This window comes from Mixophyes fleayi, chromosome 2 (genome assembly GCF_038048845.1).
Source record: "Mixophyes fleayi isolate aMixFle1 chromosome 2, aMixFle1.hap1, whole genome shotgun sequence".
NCBI classification, from domain to species: domain Eukaryota; kingdom Metazoa; phylum Chordata; class Amphibia; order Anura; family Limnodynastidae; genus Mixophyes; species Mixophyes fleayi.
In genome coordinates, this window is record NC_134403.1 from 224,562,365 (window position 1) to 224,586,341 (window position 23,977).

The 23,977-nt window shown below is 36.7% G+C and overlaps 1 long non-coding RNA gene across 1 annotated transcript; it reads right to left on the minus strand.

The window, feature by feature from the left end:
• Positions 1-8,645: 8,645 nt before the first annotated feature.
• Positions 8,646-10,895, minus strand: LOC142140304 (uncharacterized). The gene is made up of 3 exons (XR_012688390.1): positions 10,849-10,895; positions 9,650-9,679; positions 8,646-8,801 (listed from the first exon to the last, which is right to left on the minus strand). It is a non-coding gene; the product is annotated as an uncharacterized LOC142140304 (long non-coding RNA).
• Between the last annotated feature and the right edge of the window lie 13,082 nt (positions 10,896-23,977).

Genomic DNA, 23,977 nt, shown 5'->3' on the forward strand with positions numbered 1-23,977 from the left:
GTCCACTCACCTTCCACAATGTCCTTTCCATCCCCTGCTGTGTTTTTATCTTTCATCTTACTCACCTTCTCCCTTTCACCTTCCTAAAAAGTTTTACCACTCCAGTGGTATCTACTCTGCAATCCACAGACTATTGCACCTCCACCACTCCAGTGGTATCTACTCTGCAATCCACAGACTATTGCACCTCCACCACTCCAGTGGTATCTACTCTGCAATTTGCAGACTATTGCATCTCCACCAATCCAGTGGTATCTACTCTGCAATCCACAGACTATTGCATCTCCACCATTCCAGTGGTATCTATCCTGCTATCTGCAGGTTATTGCACCTTCACCATTCTTGTGGTATCTAATCTGCAATCTGCAGACTATTGCACCTCCACCATTCCAGTGGTATCTATCCTGCTGTCTGCCGGTTATTGCACCTCCACCATTCCTGAGGTATCTACTCTGAAATACGCAGACTATTGCACCTCCACCATTACAGTGGTATCTATCCTACAGCCCGCAGGCTATCTTACCTCCAGTGGTTTCTACTCTGCTAGCTGCAGGATATTGCACTTCTCCACTATTCCAGTAGTATCCATCCTGCAACTCGCTGACAGTAATCTCAAGTATCTCTTGTGTTCCTCTTCTATTGTTCTCTCCCTGTAGGTCTCGCCAAGTACTCCCCAAGAGTGCCGTGGCCTGCATAGTAGAGGCTACTAAGTCCAAACCTCCTTGCGGGGGTTCCTGGCAAAGACCATCTGCTACGTTAGATTCCGCACCTCAGCAAGGAGTAGTATCAAACTTGGCAGATCAGGATCCAATTACCCCATGTACTGTGACAGTCAGTTGGGTTCCTGGCCTATGCTCTATGGAGAAATTTACATTTTGCTGAAACGAAAATCACCTCGTTATTCTAAAATAACAATGGCAAGGGGTGTGACCTGCTAGCCAAGATGGCTACACATGCTTTTTGCGGGCTCTGTGCAACAGAGTAGTTTGGGAAGATATATCTGCTATAATTTACTACTGATACATCCAAATCCAGTTGGTCCTTCTCAGGGCCGGTGCTAGCCTCCATGGCGCCCTAGGCATTTTTACAAAATCGGCGCCCCAGTCCCCCCCCGCAACAATCGGCACCCTCCTCCCCCCTCACCCCGTATTTCCTTACCTAACCACCGCCGCCTCTCTGCTCCGTCTCCTCCCCTCCACTCACTAGTGTCAGGAGACGGAGCAGAGAGGCGGCGGTGGTGAGCAATAGCCTCTTCCCCCCTCCCCGTGCATCTGAATGCTGTGCGACAGCCGTGACAGGTATGGGCAGCGGTCGCCGCACAGTTTTAAAGTAATTTTCATTCAGGAGGGAGCCCTCCAGGTGCCCTCCAGAGCCCGGCGCCCTAGGCAAGTGCATAACCTTGCCTAATGGGAGCGCCGGGCCTGGTCCTTCTTCTGAAGTGGAGGAACTTTAGTTTGAGAGGTTTCTTGTTGAAGAAGAGGCTGTTTGACTGTACTTTTTGTCGTATTACCTCACTGGGGCATCTTTTTAAAGCATCTCCCATATTGACAGTTTTATATCCAATATACAGTATATAAATTAGTTTTCCTCCAGTAGATTTGTTTTTCTTTTTTATTGAAAGCCTAAAATCGTACTTTCACCCTAGTGCTCGAAAAAATAAGTGAGTAACTTAAAAAACGTGCTCCTCCAAAGAGGAAGGGTCCCTCTATCCCCGACCCCCAGATCCATAAGGACCATTAGGGTGCAAGGATCTTCAGCCCCACTTCGCTGAAAGGCTAGGAGGGTCCCTTTAACCAAGGGTTCTGTCGAAGCTTCCCCCTTGGTACTTTTGCCTCCCCGCGAAAGAGGAGGCCTCAGATGGTTCAGGGGGGTGAGAGCTACTAGGACCACACCACACCCCCTAGATTCTCGGGGATCAGGACCCATAAGGGCTCCAGCACATCCTCCAATCCGTGAAAAAAAAACATATATAAAAAGGTGAAGTGACAAACAGTGAGAAAAATAAATAAATAAATTAGTGCCGTGCAAAACGGCCCCAGCCTTTCGGCCGAGATGTTAAAAATTTCTCCCGCCTAGCCAAAAGGCCGGGGCATGGAAGAGTATGTAGCTGAAAGTGGGGTTCGTGTAATGTGCTGAATCAAGTGAGGGTCACCACTCCCCAGGTGAATTCAGGCACCCCTGGGTCACTACTCCAGGGGCACTATCTCAGGCTCTCAAATCACTGGCCTCTTGGCCAGACCAAGCTTTCCCCATAGTCCTTTCAGGGTGGGAAGAGGCCCCTACTTGGACAGGTACTCACTTGATCTTAGCCAAAAGGCCGAGAAGCGATTTCCTCCAGTAGATAATCTACTTGAAGAAGACAACTGCTAACAACTATAAAATTTACTTACTTTGGTTGCAGTTGGATCCCCCAGACGTGACCCTATTATTGCTAAGGGAGATGGCTGCTTCCGATTCCTGCTTATCTCTGATTCTGACAACTGCTGGTGATTAACAGAGCTGTTAAAGTTTGTCCCAGACTCGGCTGTATTTTGGTGCTGGTGTGTGGGGATGGAATTAGACTGGAATCGAGTAGTCGGGAGACACGGCACTATTGACAGGTATTACCCATAATTCTGTCATCTCCCTGATATCAGCTGTTGAAAGAAACAGTTCAGGGAACACCGCTCCCTGAACTGGGAACGGGAACATGCGCATGCAGTCAATCCTGTCTGTTAGTGTTTCTCATACAGTCGGCTTTGCGGCTGATCAAAATGGGTATTCCTCAAGGAAATGTATACACTTACCTGAGGAAGCTCATGATTGAGTGAAACGCGCAGGAAACCCCATTTTCATCTTTATTTCAAACATCATAGACTCTCCTTTTGATCAGCCAGGAAGCCGACTGTATGAGAAACACTAACAGACAGGAACGACCGCATGCGCATGCGCGGACTGCGAACGACTTTACTTTCACTCTGGCATCTGGATATCGAGCAGCTCAGACGTGAGGAACAAGGAGGTAAGCCTACTCTACAGCAAGATCCCCGGGCGCTGGGTAAGTGTATTTCTCTCTCCTATTAACTCCTCCGGAGCCATCCCTATCCTTGAGTGATAATTGGACTGATTAGGTATCACAGAAATACTCCTGGAAGTGAATTAGCATTTGTATTTTCAAAACTTCATATTGCATTTTTTATCAATTCTCTTTACTCTTTTTGACACGGAACTCAGTTTATCATGCATGATCATTACCCATGGAAAATTGTGGTTTTGTAACTTATTAGTCACGTGTTAGGGAATTGGATCCCTGCTATATACTGGATTGTGACTCTCTCCACATGCAGTGCAGTCAAACATCCTTGCCTGTAAAAGGAGAGCATACCGTTATTCACTGCGACTCTTAGTGCCGTTATTACACTGGACTTTATTGCCTTAAGCATTTGCACCTTTATGTAAATGGTGGATATGGTTTAAATAACTTCATCTCTGATTATGCAATGTTTGTCTACAATACCATGCATTTGCTCTCTGTTTAAGTACAGCCAAGTTTTGGTCCGGACCAATCAATATGTACTAGTTTGTATTAAAATTTTGTTTTAACTGTGCTGTATTTACACTTTTTGCGCCAGGCATTACCGCCCTTTGTTGTACTTTAATTGTTTATTTAGGGGAAGGGACCCCCCCCCCTTGTCACAAGGTATTGCCGTGAGGCAGCATCCCGATACATTATATACATTTTAGGAAGCGTGGTGTATCTCCTGTTATGTTGTTTGCTGCTTTATTTGAAGAATACCTAACAATAAGGGATCTGGTTCTCAGTCAATTGTAAAATACCTTACAGCGAATCATCCCACCTCATCCAGACAGCCTTTCTCACCTTTTCTGCCTGGTAGTGACTCTGAGATGGCAATATAAACCCCCACGCACTAGTTTTTCCACTATGCATAAAAACGGCAGTTAATTGTGGTAGGAGCTTTCTGGTCATCTGATTATATTACATTGCTACTCACCTAAGTCAAGCTGTGACTTGGTTTTCAAATCCATCAATGGATTGATTTGGAATCCTCCTGCTGCCACATGCCATCTATAGCTTTAACATTAGAGGTTTTTAATGAGCAATAGAACTTTTTTACTGAAATCACACCCAATAACCTTCTTCACCTGTCAGATATGTGACTACTGTAAGTTTCATTTCAAAACCATGTCAACCCATTCCCCTAGAACACCTCTATGGCACAATCCCAGCTTTACCCTGGAGCAATGTCTTTCTCGATTCAGGGTTTGGAGGGAGAAGGGTATCAGGATGGTGATGAATATCTTAAATATGGACCAGTATATTTCACTATCTATGTTATGGGAGAAATTTGCCCGTTCGCTTATCTTCAAGTAAAACACTATTCTAATTCCCTTCCTAAATCTGATATAACGAGACATCTAACTCCACTGGAATCTTTATGTGTGCATTCACCCTTGTACAGAGGAAACATATCTACTTTAAATAAAATTCTCATTTCCTCTAAGGAACCCACCACCCCAAACCACAAATCAAGTGGGAGGTGACTTAGACAGACCACCAGATGGGGATACATGGGTAACAAAATGTAAAAGGATCTCTAAGATTTCTATCTCATCCCTGGTAAAAGAAAATGCCTATAAAATATATTACTGATGGTATTTAGTTCCTACCAGGCTGAAAAAATATATGGATGATCTACTTCTGATTTGTGTTGGAGAGGTCAGATCTGGTGGTCTTTCCAAAAAATAACTTCTTTCTTTGAGGATGTTGCAACCCTGATTAGCGTTATTACTAATATCCATATAACTAAATGCCCATGGTTCTTTCTCTTTGGATCTCCTATCAATATCCTAGAAAAATACTAGAGAAATCGTCTGTTCAGATTCTTTACGCAGCCAGATGCCTTATCACAAAATATTGGGAAAACCCAGATCCCCCTTCTAGACAACAATTTGTAAATAAAATTTGGTATTTGACATATATGGAAAAAATATCAGCATATTTAAATAAAAAAATATATTTTCTAAATTTGAAATGATTGGTATATTTATACTAACCCTTCTGGTTCCAAACCATCACCTGAACAAACTCAAAATATATCATCCCTTTTCCTATAAATAATATTGAATATGGATGAACACAAAATCATATTCCAAAATATCAGTCCATCAGGAGTTCCAGATTAGGTCTCAATTCTCCCCCTCTCCTTTTACTCCTAACCTCCCCCATTTAATACCTTATTTATAGTAACACTCCCTCATATCTTTTAACAAAGTTTATTAATAATTAATAATAATGATAATAATAACAATAATAATAAGAATAATCAATTACTATATTTTATCTATATATTTATATTATGTTACCACCTCATTTAAGATTGCTCTTTTTATTCCTATTTACATTTAAAGATATTATTTAATTTACTATTTAGTGAATTATATTAAATCTATATAACGTGTCAAAAAGTTTACAAATAAAGTATTAAAAAAAAATAAAAAAATAACAATGACAAGCAGAGTGAAGCAGCGAAAGCATGCTAGGCCCATAGCCCAGAGATCGATCGAAAACCATCCTCACATTGTTGTTTGCTGACCTTATACAATTCCAATATCCTCTGAAGAAATTACCAAGATGGAAAAGAAATGCGTCAATATTTCAATTTAATATGTACAGGGCATATTGATGTGAAGATTACAGAATAGTTACTTCACTGTGGGTTCATCACTGGAGCAGCTTTAAACGGAACTCTACCCCTTTGCCAAACAAGAGCTGCAAGCAACAGACACATCTAGCAGGTAATCCTCATATTGGAGTTCTTTCCGGGACATCACTGGGGACAATATCTCATTATCAACCATGTATAATCTACATGAATAGTTGTATTTCTTTCCAGCTGACACAAATCTATACAGATGCAAACAGCTCCTTGTGAGCAAGCTGTCGGCTTAAGTTGCACATGGCCCGTCCTTGCTTCAGGTTTTCCTACAAATGCTACTGTAAAAAAACCTTCCCTTTTCTAAGAGTCATACTGATGATGAGTCAACACAGCACACCAACGTAAAAGGTTATTATGGCATCTGGTCAGTCTTAAAAGAAATTACCAAATATATTGACACCTCTACCATGTCTCAATCTGATACACCTTGTATTAGTAGAGTGGTGGAGGATTACTTTACTGATAATGTACAAATTAGCATCTCAGACTGTCCATTTTAATTCTGGAATGAACAAAAGGCAGTTTGGAGTGCCTTGTACAAACTAGCTATAGTGTACTTAAGCTGCTCACCCTGCAGTGTGTACTCGAAAAGAACGCAGCTGGGAACATTATGGGCCTGAGTCATTAAGGAGAGCAAAGCAGAAAAAAGGAGTGACTTTGCACTTGGGCAAATCCATCTTGCATTGGAGGGGGAGGTAAATATAACATTTTGGGACAGATTTATAGTTGGAATAGTACATGTCCTACATCAACTTTAAATTTCAGTGTAAACATAAAGCTATCAAGTATTTATATGCTACATGAATAAACAGCTAATATTTGAATTATGTGCAAAATAATAAACTAATTTGCACCCTTTACATTTTAACATGGTTTGTCCCAGAGAACATTTACTCCTTTTTTTTTGCTTTGCTTTCCTTAATAACCCTATGAGTGATCATTGGAGGATACTACATCCCACAAATGTAGAAAAACGGGTGTTCATCAAATTGAACTACAAATTGTATGAATATTGTTCTTGCCGCCAATTACAAACAGAATCTGTTATGCCAGATTCCAGTGGAGATGAACTAATATTGTGTGATGATGACCTTGACATCAGTGATGAGGATGATGATGGCTGATGAGATTGTCAACAGAGAGGAAAATGACCACTGTTATCCAAATGAGCATTAGTAAATTCTTAAAATCCCTATCTCTCAATCTATTCTCCAGTTTATCAACCAACAAACTCTTTTGTGTTCAGGGGCCTAACAAATCAAGCACTTTAGCCACAAAAGTGGCATTCCCTGTCACTGAAATGGTTGGTTTGTTAAGCTATGCATGTCCTTTTTAACATATGGGAGGGTCAGAGGGCCCATGGACAATTCCATCTTGTACTATTCAACATTAAGGCCATGGTTTTTCATCTTCTGTAAAATGTTATGCAGTCAACAGCTAAACATTTATTTGGTAAACATTCAGAAAAGTCGACAACATTAGGTCAATAATTCAGGTGTCCATAGTATCATAAGGTCGACAATCCAAATATCAACAGTATTATATGGTTAGTGTAAGAGTTAGTGTTAGGGATAGGGTGAGGGATAGGGTTAGGGATAGGGTTGGGGATATTATTGTCAACCTAATAATACTGTCCAGATTTGATTTGTCGACCTAATAATACTGTCCACATTTGATTTGTCGACCTAATAATACTGTCCACATTTGATTTGTCGACCTAATAATACTGTTGATGTCATTATTATCGAATTTCCAATCCTGTCCATGTTAGGGTGCCTAACATATAAACGTTGATCATGTAACTGTTGAACATATGTATGACACCCAGGTGGTAGGGCCTAAGAATAATTCCATCCTGCACTATTTTACATTATGTCCTTGGACTATAATATTGTATACATTTTGTCTTCTGATGCCGCTGCTGTCCGTCTAATGAGCTCTGCTTACTACCTCTTCACTTTCCATGATGTATGCTGTCTAATGTTAAAAATATTGTTTCTGTGGTCTATCTCTCACCATTTTTCTTCTGCGTGCAGCCCACCTTTGTCTATTTATTTCTCTAAATGTCTACTGATGCCACTGTAATCAAATGACTTCTAATTACTACCTCTTTACTTTCCATGATGCATGCTATCTAACGTTAAAAATGTTGTGTACAAATAAGCTATCAAGTATTTGTGTGCTACATGAAAAAACAGCCAGTATTTTCCTTATGCGCAAAATATAAAACGCATTTGCACCCCTTGCATTGCAACATGGTTTTGTCCATAAATCTTGAATAAGAAAATGTACTCAATTTTTTGCTTAACTTTCCTTAATGAATCAGGCCCTATATGTGCATCATTGAAAATAAGCACTTGTTCTTTCAGTTCATGTATGTACTTTAGCACCTGGTAGCACCTCAACTTGCTTAGAATTAGGAAGTTGGGAACACTTCCTTTAAAACAAAATAGTAGACAATAAATACAAAATAGCAGACTAATAAGTGATTCCTTTTATTTTATACTAGTGTGACAATAATTTCCAAAAGCACTAATTTTAACAAGCCAGCTCGCTGCAGCCTTTGCCCAAAATTGGTGAAACTTTTGACAGTTGTGAAGAGATCAATAGAAAATAGACTGTACATGACTGTATAAAAATGTTACTGCTATAAATAGTAATGTAGGAACAAAAACAGCTCAAAATCACATGCTTTTACCTATTGTTCTCAATTTTTAATTAAATCCAGATCCCAAACAAAAAAAAAACACATGAGAATTTTTGGCCAAAACCAAATTACAAAGATGGTTTTAGATCCAAACCCAAAACCAAAACATGAGGGTCTGCACACATCTCTAAGCAATAGCAGATAATGTTAGCAGGCTAGTAGCAAGATGCACTATGCATATAAACATATATGAATATATATACATTTTCAAGCTTCTTCTTCTTAAATACTTTCGGTTATAATGTGTTCACTTGTGGATAACCATACTGGCACTGCGGCTGAAAAGTTCCCAAGAAAGCCTCAAGGGAGCAGTTATATCAGTTTCACCAAGAGCAGTGACAAGATTATTGAGCTCATTGTCCAGGACATAGATAAACCTGCAGCAAAACAGAAACAATGTTACAGATGCAATACTGTTATTCCATGATAGAAATGTACAATTTCCTCTAATTAAGTTTTAGCCTTTTTATGTTTTTGGTTATTCTGTAGAAAGCTGACTTTTATTACCAGGTTTTGATATTTAGAAGTTTGAACCAAATTTTCTTTGTTTCAGTCATGGTTTCAGCCAGGGCCACCTTAACAACATTATGGGCCCCCAGGCAAAGCAGTGCAGCGGGGCCCCTACCTCTATATATGTGTATCATATATATATATATATATATATATATAGATATATAGATATATTTGCAGGATTTTTTTTTTTTTTTTGCAGGATTATTTATTTTACTTAAGAACCCTGTCTATGGGGCCCCCTTGCCTGTGGGGCCCCCGGGCACCTGGCCATCGTGCCCAATGGAAGAGATGGCCCTGGTTTCAGCCTGAACATAAAGCCCAACAATAATGTTCTACACAGAAAAACTCTTAACATTTGTTACTGTATTTTGTAAACGTCTTGTATATTTTGTAAATGTCTTGTTATAAATTTCAATTACTTTTCTCTTGTCAGCCAAGTCAGTTATGCAGAGTGATAAAAATATATCTCTTCAGTTTTTCATTCCAATAAATACGTAATCTTAAATTGTAGGTGTTTATAAAGCATATAAGGCGGAGCAAGATCACTAATGTGCAATTATGCACAGCGTCTGAGTATGAAAAATAGTTCCTACTGTTTCAGAGACTTTTTTGTAGAGAATATTGCCCTATGCTTATCCCAAATTCCCTATAGGGGTGTATATACAGTATAACATGATTTATTTAAATAGTTAACTTGTCACAATTTACTTACATGTAGCAGAGTCATAGAGATAACGATCATCTGTAAAACAGGAAAACATATATATGAGCATGAGGTCAGACTTAATTATTTACTGATATTGTGGTTATATAAATCACATAAAGGTCTAATTGTATGTGAGATAAAATTGTGTCTGTGACGGTTGGAAAATGTAATTGATTAACAGACTGAATATTTTAGACATGGCCTTACTGAGGTAAAGGCTGGGGTTTCTATTGAAAACACTAGCTACAGTAATACCAGGGACATACTGTAGCTCCAAGTTATGCAAGCAGACATAAATGGATGAAGAGAGACAGCTGACAGCTTAGGTCAGGCATACTCATTCTGTCTTAAATGTGTCCAGAGGGATACCACAGCCTGTTAAATTTTCAACTAGATTAATAATTTTCAGGATTAATAAATAAAATGTATAGAAAAAACATTCAGGGCCTGATTCATCTTCGGACGTATGTCCCCTGCTTGACGTTTCTTGCGTGAAAAAACTCTGCGTATGCTCAGAATGGGAATGGCTTATGAATGTAGGCAGTTTACAGTAAGGACGTGCAGTGGGTGTGCCAACTTAAATGCGGCTAATATAAGTTCTGGGTTTCTCTAAAACACAATTTTTTTTAGCCATATCATCTGCACCAGCTCCAGGGCAGGTGTAAGTGTCGACTGATACTGATGTCTGTCACAGCCTTTTCTTTGTATTAAAAACTACAAGTATGTGTACCACTAGATAGCATAGAAAAAATGTATGCAGGGAAGATATGCTATAAAAATGCATAGTATGTACAGTGCACATTAAGAACATACTGAATTTTGTATTTACTGATAAAAAAAAAAATTACAAATATTTTTGTTCATTTGTTTTATGGGGTTTTTTTTCCAAGCGATCTGCTGGGACTTTATATTGCACATATGCTTGTGTGCATCCTGCACTCTGCTCTGTCTGTCTGCACATGGCAAGTAATGTTTAGCCAGAGTGTAATTATACCCACATTCAAATGGAAATGTATATTGAGATCTGCTTAATAAAATATATATATATATATATTCAATAAATTCAAAAGATTATGTACAACGAAGCATGCACTGAGGAATGTGACAACCAAAGAAAAACAATATCTTGGAGAACTATACCACTTTGACATAGTAACATTTTATGACAGACTTGAAAGGTACACACTTGAAGCAAAACCACTTACCTGCATTTAAAGAAACACTAACAATAGCTGTGTTGTCCTGAGCGGTTGCTATTTTGTCTTTGTTGTTGCACGTCTGTAACATGCAGAAAAAGATTATTTATATGAAAAATGCTTAGAAATAATAGTATTTAAACCACTTTTTCTCATTACAATTTACACATGATCAAGGTACAGAGTGCATTTCTGTATGTTTGGGGTCTATACATATTTTACCATGGATATAGAGGTATGAATTCCACCATTAAGTATGTTGACACTCTAATATGGGATACAAACAGAGTAATGAAAGTTCTTGCATGTGCTATCTAGGGGAGGGCTGACAAATTTGAGCCCGGGTGGCAAGACTCAACTTAGCAGCCTATTTGGAACATTTTAAAGGAAAAAAATGGTGACCCAGCCCAAGGTAGCCCACTATGGTACCGGCCCAGAGAGAAGATACCCCCCTGCCCCCGGTCCAGCCTGCCCCTGGTGCTATCCTTCATCAGTCTTCCTGCGCTACCTGAGTCATTAGCTGAAGACATGTGGACCCAATAGCTCTTGTTATATACTTCCTTCCCAGGTGTCCCACCCCTAGCTCCTGCATTGGAACATATTCCCTAGTGTATAAGGTATGCATACAGTTTGTAGCATGTGTAGAAACTATATAGCGTGTATACAGTGTGTACATATTGTATGTAGTATATATTGTCTACAGTATAAGTATAATGGCTAATTGTTTTAACAAAACGCATAGTGTAAATGTCCAGTAAGAACTATCTTGACTATTTGAAAGTCCATGTGCAGCCTCTGTACCTATTTCTATGGAACCGTGGATGGTTTTGCTTACTGCTATGCAGATCAAGTTCATTTTCTACAGAACATTGAGATGCCATGGGCAATATAAATATGTGCTACATTTTTGAAATTAGCATTCCTTTTCTCAGACAAGTTATGCAAATAATGCCTTACAAGGTTTCATTTGTCTTTGGTAGGGTCTAAAAGTGGGCAACAACATTAATAAGTGATTGGACAAGTTAGTTTATACAGAAAGATTAGACACATTGGGCTTGTTTGCACTGGAAAAAAGGCGCATTGTGGTGCACTTGAAAGCTAAGATTTTGAGAACATGTAAGGCTGTTTCATACATGCAAATGGCTTCAAATCACAGCAAATGACAGTGTTTATAGGCCCAAAAAACCGATGATCAATAACGTATCAGGTTTAATCAGATGTTGTTTCGGACAGATGATAAATCCCATCTGACTATGTATGCAGACATATTCTACTCCTGCTAATGATGCTCTGTTGGACTCAACTATCCAACCCATATCTCTGGATAAATCTAAGAGAAATTCAGCCTCTCGATGGTAAGGTTAAGTGGTGAGATTAGTGTATGATGCCTCTATAAGGTTATATACATAGCATATAAAAATATATCTAATGCCAGTAAAATGATTTTTCTAATGACCTTTTCATATCCAGGAATGTGCAGAGGACATCAATTAAGATTGGAAGATAAACCATCAGTATAGAAAAAAAATTCTGCTTTAATGGTAGCCAGACAATGGAATGGAAGTATATTTAAAAAAATGGTATCCTAACTATAGGTATTAGATTACATTATTCAGGCTTCTTGTTAGGGTTTTGTTTTGCCTTTCTGAGGATCAACACAGCTAGAACTTATAATAGGTTAAACTTGATTGACCTTTGTCTTTTTTCAACCTTACCATTAACTATTATAATACCAATAATTTGCAATGCCATTTCAAATGAGATAGGTTCATATTGTAGAATCAGATCCAAACCATTTTTATGACATAGACAATCTAATATACATATATTAGGACTTACAAATTCACAATCTTTTGTGCAGAGTTTAACTTCGGCAGTGAGTATGACATTGGGAGAGCCAGAAATCTGGAAGACTTTCATTGCGAACCGTGATTCAGTGGAGTTTCCATTATTCAGCACACTCATCAGATTAGCTGTTATACCAGTACTCGGGCACCTAGACACATAAATCAATCAGTCACTGTAGTCTCTACTTTAGTGAGTCAAAATATGTAGACAAATGATCACTTAGATAAGCAATATGTACAATTCTAGAGGAATTATTTGAATGACTAAATATTGACCCTTTTCTTCTGAGATCCAAATTTAAGTATGTGAATCAGTTTGACAGTTCTGAAATAAATATTAATGTATTTCCTTTAAATAGCTTTTATACTTTCCTGTTATCTATGAATTATTATGAAAATGAGGAATAAGTATTATAATTAGCAACTTATACACATTATTATTAAATACGGTTCAGATGACTATATATTGTTATTGATCAGATTTGCAAATATGGAATAATGTTGAAAAGGAAACCTAGTTTGCGGATCCCAAAGCGCAGGATAAGAAACCCCAATGAGATATGTTATGTCATTTAGGGATATTTAATATGGCAGTAATGATTCCATTAAAAACAGTAGCAGAATAAGGCATGGAATTTGCCTATTCCTGGGAAACTGTTTACATCACTCAATTCTAGGCAAAAAGTGACAACAGTCAGGTGAGTAGAGCTCCCAAGGGCAAGAAGAAATGTGTGGTGGGATCATACGAGACCAAGCTGTCCATACAGGAAAATATACAAATGTTGTATATATGGGCCTCTTCAACCTTTCTGGACACCAAGGCTGCATATAGTTTTGGTCGTTTGACTGAGAACAATAGCACACATGCAGCAGCAGTGCTGTCAGTATCATGAGAGCAACCATTTACATTTATCTTTCTCCTCCCAATTCAGAATTATCTGCCAAAACATTCTATTTTTTTTTTTTTAATAAGAATAGCATAAACATATATAGTAAAGTATTTGTTTTTAGTGCTAATTACAGATGAATATAATGAGATTACTTTTTGCAAGTTAAACTGAAGGAATATACAACTGTATTGGTCTGAGTTTTTAGTACATCATTCAAACTTTCCAATAAGATTCCTTTGTTTATTCCTATACTTTTAGGGTCACACTCTTCCCTTAATGTGCAATTTAATGGTTCAAATTATTATGAGGTAAACATGTAGTAGTGGGTGGAAACGTCAGTTGAACCACCATTTAGATACTTACCCATTGTCCAGCAGACTGTATGTTGGACCAGCTTCTGAGGCAGAAGCGTTTATATTAATCACTTGAAGTTTAAATGTCTCAATATCCAGATTTGGTATGGTCACCGAAATATAAACAGTATCTTCCACATACAGTGGATCAGTTGAGGAGAGCAGGTGGAGAAATTCACTATCTTTATAAACCACCATATTCACAGTGAGATCAGCATTTGTCACAGGATTCACTAGTGTTGTGGACCTGAAAAATAAAGATACAGAATCAACTGACTTACACAGAGCTGTGGTTAATGTGCATGTCGTGTATTGTATGCTTGTGTTTCTGTAGGAATTTATGGTTTAAATAACACAAACTAGAAAAGTTATATAATTAAATATATGTAATATATGCTTTTCCTAATACAACTGATTTAACAAAAAACGAACTGCACCTGGCAAAAAGTGTAACATCACAAGTATGGCAAGATTTGTGTTATGCGTAAATATCAAAAGACATAAGCAACCCTAGCATAGCAGCACATGTATTACCAAATGTTCAAAATCTTCTCATGCCCAGTTCTTCGAAAATAATTATATATTTTTTTTGTCTTCACTGGAAAACGATTGAAATTTTTGTACTCTTCTTTTATTAAATAGGATGAGCTTATGTTTAATAATCTGGTAACTGCTCTATGGTATCACATTCCATCCGCACTTTCATAGAGATATAAGACATGGAATACCACCTTCAGAGAGGACTCCTGCTCAATGATCTCACTAAAATGTCCTATTATTATATATCTTTATAAATAAACTATAATAAGTAATAAATACACATTTCTATCTTGTCATTTGAGATTCTAATAGATGCAAATAACTCTGGTCCCTGATCAGATTTGTACTCTGACACCTCTTGTTTGTGTAGGGGAGTATAACTGTATAGAACTAGTAAGAATACTGTGCAGTTTGAAATTAATAATATTTTGCAGCAAGTATATTAATGTAATAAAATTAATTATATATACCCAATAATTGGTTTTAGCGTGACATTAAGCTTGACTGTCATATTCAGTGGGTAACTGCAGGAAAAGTTTATAGCGACATCCTTTCGGGTTACGAGTATTTCTTTCTTAGCAAATATCTGCAAGGTGTTGGAGTATGTAACATAGCTTGTATTCATCTGTGAAAGGGAAATAAGAAATAAACGTGGTCAGAATGCTCCAAACTCAGCAGCTGAATTCATAATAAACATACAGTGTGGGAAAAATGGAGAAAACATCATAGTGCAGTTTTCCACACTTTTATATTGTCTTTTATAAAGCAATGTTTTAAAACAGATAGGAATAATATTTGGGAATGGATTATGATGAAGCCTTTGAAGGAAAAAATACGGAAGAAATGTGGGCTGTCTTTAAAATGTTGTTGGAAACATACACGTATAAGTTCATTCCTATGGGAAATAAATGTAAAAGAATTAAGTCTAAACCAATGTGGCTAAATAAAAAGGGAAGGGAAGAAATGCAAAGGAAGAAGCGTGCATTTAAATTGTTTAAGTCTGAAGGGTCAGAGGAGTCCTTCCATAGGTACAAGGAATGTAATAAAACATGCAAAAAGGAAATTAGATTGGCTAAATTAGAAAATGAAAGGCACGTTGCAAAAGAAAGTAAGACAAACCCCAAAAAGTTTTTTAAGTATATAAATGGCAAAAGGATTAAAAAAGATAATAAAGGACCCCTAAGAAGTGAGATGGGTGAATTGATAAATGATACTAAGGAAAAAGCAGAGATATTAAACACGTTCTTTTCTTCAGTATTTACCAGAGAGGAACAAATGGCAGGAGTAATACATAAAAATGGAAATGAAACCATGCCATTAATTAATAGTTGGTTGTCAGAGGAAGAAGTCCAAAGGCGACTGAAGAATATTAAGATAAATAAAAGCTCCAGGTCCAGATGGCATACACCCAAGGGTCCTTATGGAGTTAAACTCAGAAATAGCTAGACCGCTATTCTTAATTTTCAGAGATTCAATCTCATCAGGCTCAGTACCAAGGGATTGGCGAATAGCAGATGTGGTGCCGTTGTTTAAAAAGGGGACGAGATCACAACCAGAGAATTATAGACCTGTAAGCCTGACATCAATAGTGGGGAAACTACTTGAAGGTATTTTAAGGGACAGTATTCAGGATTACTTGGTACGCAATAAAATTATTAGTGGGAATCAACATGGATTTGTGAGGGATAGGTCATGTCAAACTAATCTAATTAGTTTGTACGAGGAAGTTAGTGGGAACTTAGACCAGGGCAGGACAGTAGATGTGGTCTACTTAGATTTTGCAAAGGCCTTTGATACAGTGCCACACAAGAGGTTGGTTTACAAAATAAGGGAACTGGGTCTAGAAATCAAAATTTGTACTTGGATCGAAAATTGGTTAGAGAATAGGGAACAGAGAGTTGTGATAAATGGAACATTTTCTAATTGGTCAAAGGTCTTAAGTGGAGTACCTCAAGGTTCCGTGCTGGGACCACTCCTTTTTAATATATTTATTAATGACCTTGGTGATGGTTTAGAGAGTAAAGTTTCTATTTTTGCAGATGACACTAAACTCTGTAAGGTAATAAAATCAGAGCAAGATGTAGCTTCTCTACAGAGAGACTTAAATAAACTGGAGGATTGGGTGGCTAAATGGAATATGAGGTTTAACACAGATAAATGTAAGGTTATGCATTCAGGGATCAAAAACAAGAACGCAATCTATAAATTAAATGGAATTAATTTGGTAGAATCTATAATGGAAAAGGATTTGGGAGTGCTCGTAGACAGTAGACTTAGCAATAGTGCTCAATGTCAAGCAGCAGCTGCAAGGGCAAACAAAGTATTGGCATGCATAAAAAGGGGCATAGATGCAAGGGAAGACAGTGTAATTTTGCCACTGTATAAATCGTTGGTAAGACCTCATCTTGAATATGCAGTACAGTTCTGGGCACCACTCTATAAAAAAGATAATTTGGAACTAGAAAGGGTTCAGAGAAGGGCGACAAAATTGATAAAGGGTATGGAGTCATTAAGTTATGAGGAAAGGTTAGCCAGTTTAGGCATGTTTACTTTAGAAAAGAGGCGTCTAAGGGGAGATATGATTACTATGTACAAATACATTAGGGGTCAATACAGAGAGCTTTCATGGGAACTTTTTACCCCAAGGACCATACACAGGACACGTGGTCATCCCCTAAGGTTAGAGGAGAGGAAATTTCACAACCAGCAAAGGAAGGGGTTCTTTACAGTAAGGGCAGTCAAGATATGGAATTCATTGCCAGGGAAGGTTGTGATGGCAGATTCAATAGATATGTTTAAGAAAGGGTTAGACAAATTTTTAGCGGAAAGGTGTATCCAGGGATACGACCGTTAATTTAAAATAAAGGATAGTAGTGGATATAGGGTAAAAATTGGATTGCAATATTGAGTCTGGGGGGATTTTCAAAATTGAAACAGATGGGCGGTTGTCTACTCTGGATTAATTTCAAATATAAGTGCAGGATCGCAGGAGATCCAATATAGGTGGAACTTGATGGACTGGTGTCTTTTTTCAACCTCATCAACTATGTAACTATGTAATGATATTTTTATATAATAGTGCAAATAAGACAATGTATTTAGTAATTCATCTACAATTTTGGCAAGTTTATTGAGTTATCAATAGCAACGATTACTTTTATCAAAATATAATTATTTAATGTGTTGAGAATACCTTTATGTGGGGCCTCCTTATTTAAAGATTATATGCATGATTCATCTTCGAACGCAAGTCTATTTGCGTGGCGTATGTGCAGAATAGGACTTATGCCAATAAACGCAATTGTGTGCAATTCACGTGCAAATGCATTTACACCAGCTACAGGGCAGGTTTAAATGCAGACCGATAGTGATGACTACACATATGTGTGCCGCTAGATAGCACAAAACATATGTTTGCAAGTAAGAGAAACTACAAAACTGCATTTTATGACAGTATGCATTAAGAACATCCTGATTTATGTATTTAATTTTAAAAAATATTACAAAATTTTGAAAACACATTTTTAGATGTGATTACAGTATTAAGAGTTGTTAATTTATTTTACAGAACTTTTTTTGCATGCATTAGGATGAGAATTTTTATTGCACATATGCATGTGCATATCTTGTACTGTGTTATATATATCTACATACGGCAAGTAATGTATACCCAGATTCAAATGGAAAAGTATCTTGAGTTCAGCTTGGATTGAATAAGGGTGTAGGTGTGTCCACATTGCGTGCATTTTTTTAAGTAAAAGTTACGTCAATCAATCAATCAGGCTCTATATGTCACTTACACACAGTAGAAGCAGTCATTTTGTGGGCCGATCTAATATTAATGGGAACGCAGTCTATCAATTATCGGTGTTTCATGAGTATCAATCATGCCTCACGAATATTTAGTCATGAAGTTTCTTTCGGTCAAATGTCACTGGTACATAGGAAATTAATAAGCTGCATTCTTATGAATGTTGGTTCTGTTTGTAAATGAATGTCTCCACTTAGGTATCCCTTAATTAATTGTAATGCTTGTCCATTGTTTTAGTTATAATACACCATAAAGTTATTACCCAATTAGCAGTAATGTTGTGTAACTTGGACTTACTGTTACAGTGTTGCCACAGACATAAGTAGACAATGGTTTATGAAGTGTCATGTAAGCAGTGCCATTCACAATCTCCCTTTCAGCCACACATGTGGAATTGTTCAGAGTTATATTGGAGGAATTGTAACCATTATTTTCCAGCCAACATTTTGAGACAAACAGACTCATGATTCCACCATCACAGTTCACAGTTGGAGATGGGTTACTCACTGACAAAACAAAAAAGATAAATGGACTAATCATTTGCAGAAGAGTCCAGGTATTATTTAATAATGTTTGAAGACATGTACAACTGAGAAGCAATTTACATTTGTCAATACAAAATATGTAACAATGATATAAAAGCTCATGTTTAACATTTGTGTAATTTGATATATAAAAAGGATTTAGGACTACTAGTAGGAAGTACGCTGCCTAGCAGCATTCGGCAATCTTTGGATGCACAGAAAAGGGGATATATGGTTATTAATTACATCATTTATGGCTGTAAAAATTATTGTAACAACTGAATTTGCTACTTAAGAGGTCAGGAGGGGACTTTTCCCCTGTGAGGTTGAATTGGCAACTGTATCACTATGGGTTTTTGGCTTCCTCTGGATGAACACAGCTAAAATGTATTCTTGATTTGATGTGATTGTATCTCTTTCAACCCTACCATCTATACTACTTTGCGTGTAATATTGTCAATGACAAACTAGACATCTTAGTGCCTAACAATGTAGTGCCAAGTACTATAATTGTTGAAAAACTGCTCTCTATACATATAAATGTTTATATGGGCAAGGATGCACAGAGAATGAGGAAAAAGCTGAAAGAGCTTGCCATGCATTAAATATTTTTACATACACACAATATATTGCGCTCAATTACCAAAAATGCAAATATACATTGATCAAATATTAATAGGTGATAAGTATAAGTACATATAGACCAGTATTAATAATAAATACTCATCAGAATGCAGTTAAGACTAATGTTGTCAAAAAATTGACTCATAAATAAGTGACTGGTGCTGAGAGGCCACTAGACAGTGAGACAATACAATCAGAATAATTGAGATGTATTAGACCAGTCTAAAAAGTAATGACCCAGGGTTTAATCAGCAGAAGGTCATACACTGAGGTGGATAAAATTGAAACAATGCAACATCAAGTTGCCAAAAAAATATATATATATATTTTTATAAAAACAATAGTACATTGAATGAAATCACTTATTTATGAGTCAATCTTTTGACAACATTAGTCTTAACTGCATTCTGATGAGTATTTATTATTAATACTGGTCTATATGTACTTACACTTATCACCTATTCATATTTGATCAATGTATATTTGCATTTTTGGTAATTGAGCGCAATACATTGTGTGTATGTATATTTTGTTATTTACAGGAAGGGATTCCTGAGTATTGCTGCTCTTGCCTGTTTTGGGGTTGAGCGCAGCCCTCCTACTGTATCAATTAAATATTTTTACAAATAATGTAGAGCAATTGTATACATTAAAGTCCACTAAATTGTTTCAGACATAGACTTTGTATTTGGTGACATCTATGACAAGGATCTATGTATTACAAGTACAGTATTATTACAAAATGCACATGATTAGAAACTGTAATATAAACTTTGGAAGATAGCATAACTGCATATGTAATAGCTAATATGTTTAATGTAGCCATTCACAGTGCGTCAAACATATGTACTTATTTTGCATAAAGCTAAACCTGTTGGGTGGCACTGTGCAGTTTAAGAGAGTAAGGATAAAGAGTGACTGAAATTCACCATAAAAACAATTCATACATCTTTGGCTTTTTGCTTGGCACCAAGTCTTGGAGAGTTATATTTTTATAATAAATGTTATGTGGGATTAACAGTTATAACATTTATACATTTGTGTGTACGTTAAATGTATGCATATATAATGAACATAATGGTGCAATGTTCTATAATTATGTTTTTTTCCACACTGTACCTGTATAATTGTAGGAAGTGGAATTACAGACACAGGTGTTGCTTGTGATGTTGCAATTCTCATCAGTACCACAAGGTGCACAATCAGTAGACACTGAAAACATGGCAGACATTACAGAGAGAGCAAAATAAATACATAAATAAAATTATTGTCTAGTATTTGTACAGCATTTCACTAATAGTAATACACAGTGCATAAAAATGGCACTTATGTTATGCACACTTATTGAACATTACTTGCATTTATAAAACAGCTGATCAAAAACAATATTTAAAAGATCGTTTGGTTGAAAAATGAAAATAATATGGTAACACAATTGTAAAGTTTGTCACAGTTATTTAATCCTGCAAATGGTTCTTACAAATGAATGTTTCTAGCTACAAAAATGTCATGCATATGCATCTTTCACAAAAACAGTTATAAATATATACAAGCAATCATGATTAATAAATGCAGTAACAAAATGACTGCTATGTTTTTATTTTAATTATCAATATCTTTGGGATATATTGGAAGTATTTCAGTCTTTTTATTCTATTTATATATTTTTGCACATCCATATTTTAGTACTTGATTTAATGGTGGCTGTGTACCATGTGGGGATCTAAATGAATATATACATAATAAATACCAGCAAATGTGGCATTAATATCTATGGATTCTAAAGATAATAATTGTATTTTGGCATACCTTTCAAAGTATAAGTCGTGCCAACATGGAAAAAATGACCTGTTTATTTATTCCTCTAATTTTACATTTGAAATAACCCAGAACGGGGAGGGGAAGGAGGGGCATATGCATGTAGTCAATGTACGCAGCATCACTGATTCAAGTTTTGGGCATCTCTAAGTTGCGAGCTTTCCTGTCGTATCACTTGCACCAGCTACAGGTCAGGTGTAAGTGCTGAGTGATAGTGATGGCGGTCACGTATGCATGCTAAAATGTGTTTTCAATCAAGAGCAACTGTAAAAATTATTTTTATGCACAGCAGACATTAATAACTTTATATTCCTTGTATCATGCAGTGTATTGTTTCTGTCTGCATACGACAAGTGCTCTATAAGCAGAGCGCACCTAGACCCATATTCAACAAGAGACGGTTCTTCAGATCCACTTGTAGTTGAATACAAATGTCTGTATGCCCAATTTACACACATTTTTTTAAAAATATAAAATATGTTTGTTTTGCATGCCTTAGTGAATCAGGCCCAGAGTTTCCTGTCAACAGAATTTTCTAGCTGCTCTAAAAATTCTATTGGATCCTATATCCTGTAAAAGGATATAAAAGGATGTGATCAATTCAGCCCACATGCCACATACATTGAACAACAATTCTTCCACATTATCATATAAGTTTTCATTGCTTTTTTGCTTTGTTTTTTTGATCTAAAAAACTCTTTGTTCTCTTTAATTATGGTGCCTTATTGTGCATTTTGCTGTATACATTTATTTCTATTTAACAGGTATTTAATGTAAAATAAACATATATTAAAACTCAGAGAAAGTAAGATCTTTCAGCAGTACTCACAGCTAAGATCCGCATAAAAAAATTCACATAGGTTGTTTATGGGGTTAAGATTTTTTATTTATATATGTCTAATTACATTTTAAAGAACACGATGCTGAACTGGCAATGGGTGATAGAAGTTCAAGCATTCTTAGTAACTTTATTTGGTGGGTGGTCAGTGCATTATTATATCAAAACTGTTTTCTACTGAACTGAGACTATAAAACTGTGTATTGGAAGTTTTATACATACTTAATGAAATGATGTAAAGCTAACAAACACAAAGATGTTTCTGAGAACATAAAGATTTACTTATGCCTTATAATTTATTTGAAGTAATTACTTTTGAAAGTGTTTAAAAATATTGGTGATTGTTTAATAATATGGTACAAAGAGCATTGATGTGCTGTAACACAAAGATGCTAGCTTTTATTGACTGACCAAATTAGCCTGCTAGAAGCTAATATTTGATTATGTTGTATTAGTTACAAAGTATTACTGGTCTCTAAAGCCTAGTATTATATAAGTACCATTATCTCACTACATGTTGGCAAATACATTTCTCTAATATGTGACCTGAGTAGAGGTCCCAGATAAAGCATGTAAATCCAGACACATATGAAATAAACATGCTGCATGGCTTCACTGTAATTAGTTATATGAATGCTGCACAGTAAAAATTGTACAAATTGTTAATTGTAGTGCATTGATGCAAAATTAGTATTTCATGTGTGTCTGGATTTATATGGTTGATCTAGTAACAGTAAGTCTGGGCATTGGATAGACAGGATCTCATCTTTCCTATACTTGTCCACTCTCCTGTAATGTCCGGGAGACTCCCAAATTCCGGGAAGGTCTAATGTACTCCCTGGAGAGCAGGCCATTCTCCTGCATCCTGCCCACTCCTTAGAAAAGTTGACTGGAAGGGGGCACCCAAGAAGCGATTTGCAGCAAATTGCCTCATTTTGACCCTCTTCACCCAATGTGAAATGATGCAATCGCTGCACTGCCTCATGGTGGCCGAGCCCAAAATTATACCATTCGTGGCGCCACACCCTCCTACACTTCTGCAACTCACTGCCCCCCACCCCCCATTATCTTACAGAGGGAAGACAAAAAAATTATCAAATATGACATTTCTTTGCATTTGTCGTTTGAGTGAAAACTGAGAATGGAAACTTCACTTACCTGAGCTGAATGAACACAATGCAATAGCTAGTATTAATAAAGCCTTCATTTTCAAACGAGCCTAGGTGGCAAGATGAAAAAAATATAGAAAATCAATGAGTCTCTCAATTTCAGAACAATTTTAGGCATTCTAGAACCAAATTGACATTAATTAAGGGGTATCTGAGCTGTAACATTGGTTGCTTTCACAGGCAAACTAGCATGTTATCCAAAACAGCTCCCCTTAATGGTGACATGTAATAAAAAGTAAGGAATGCTTTAAGTAATAGCAGGTCTTAGACATGAAAGTAACATAGTTTAACCGGGAACATATGTGCTATAAAATACAGACATTTTTATTTTAAAGTGGGGTGGTTAGTTCTCTTTTAAGAATTACAAGAATATCACAATGATTTTTATGAATGACAAGCATGTGAAACTAAAATAAATCACTTATAGAATGTGAAGGTGATTTATTAAAGACGTAAGGTGTAAGTGCCTAATGAGGTTAGTTAGTTGGTTATTTCTTTAAATGTGTGTATGGCTCATATATGCTATCACCTATCACCTATATAGTGACCGTCATGTTCCAACAGGCTATTTGTTTTCACTAATACTAATAAAACAAATATTGTAGCAGGGCTGTGATGCTGACACTCCTACATAACAGCCCTGCTGTCAGCCGGACGACAGGTGTAAGCAGCTGAAATGATGCTGAAGGGTAAGTAAAATAACAATGTAATATATTTCAGTATA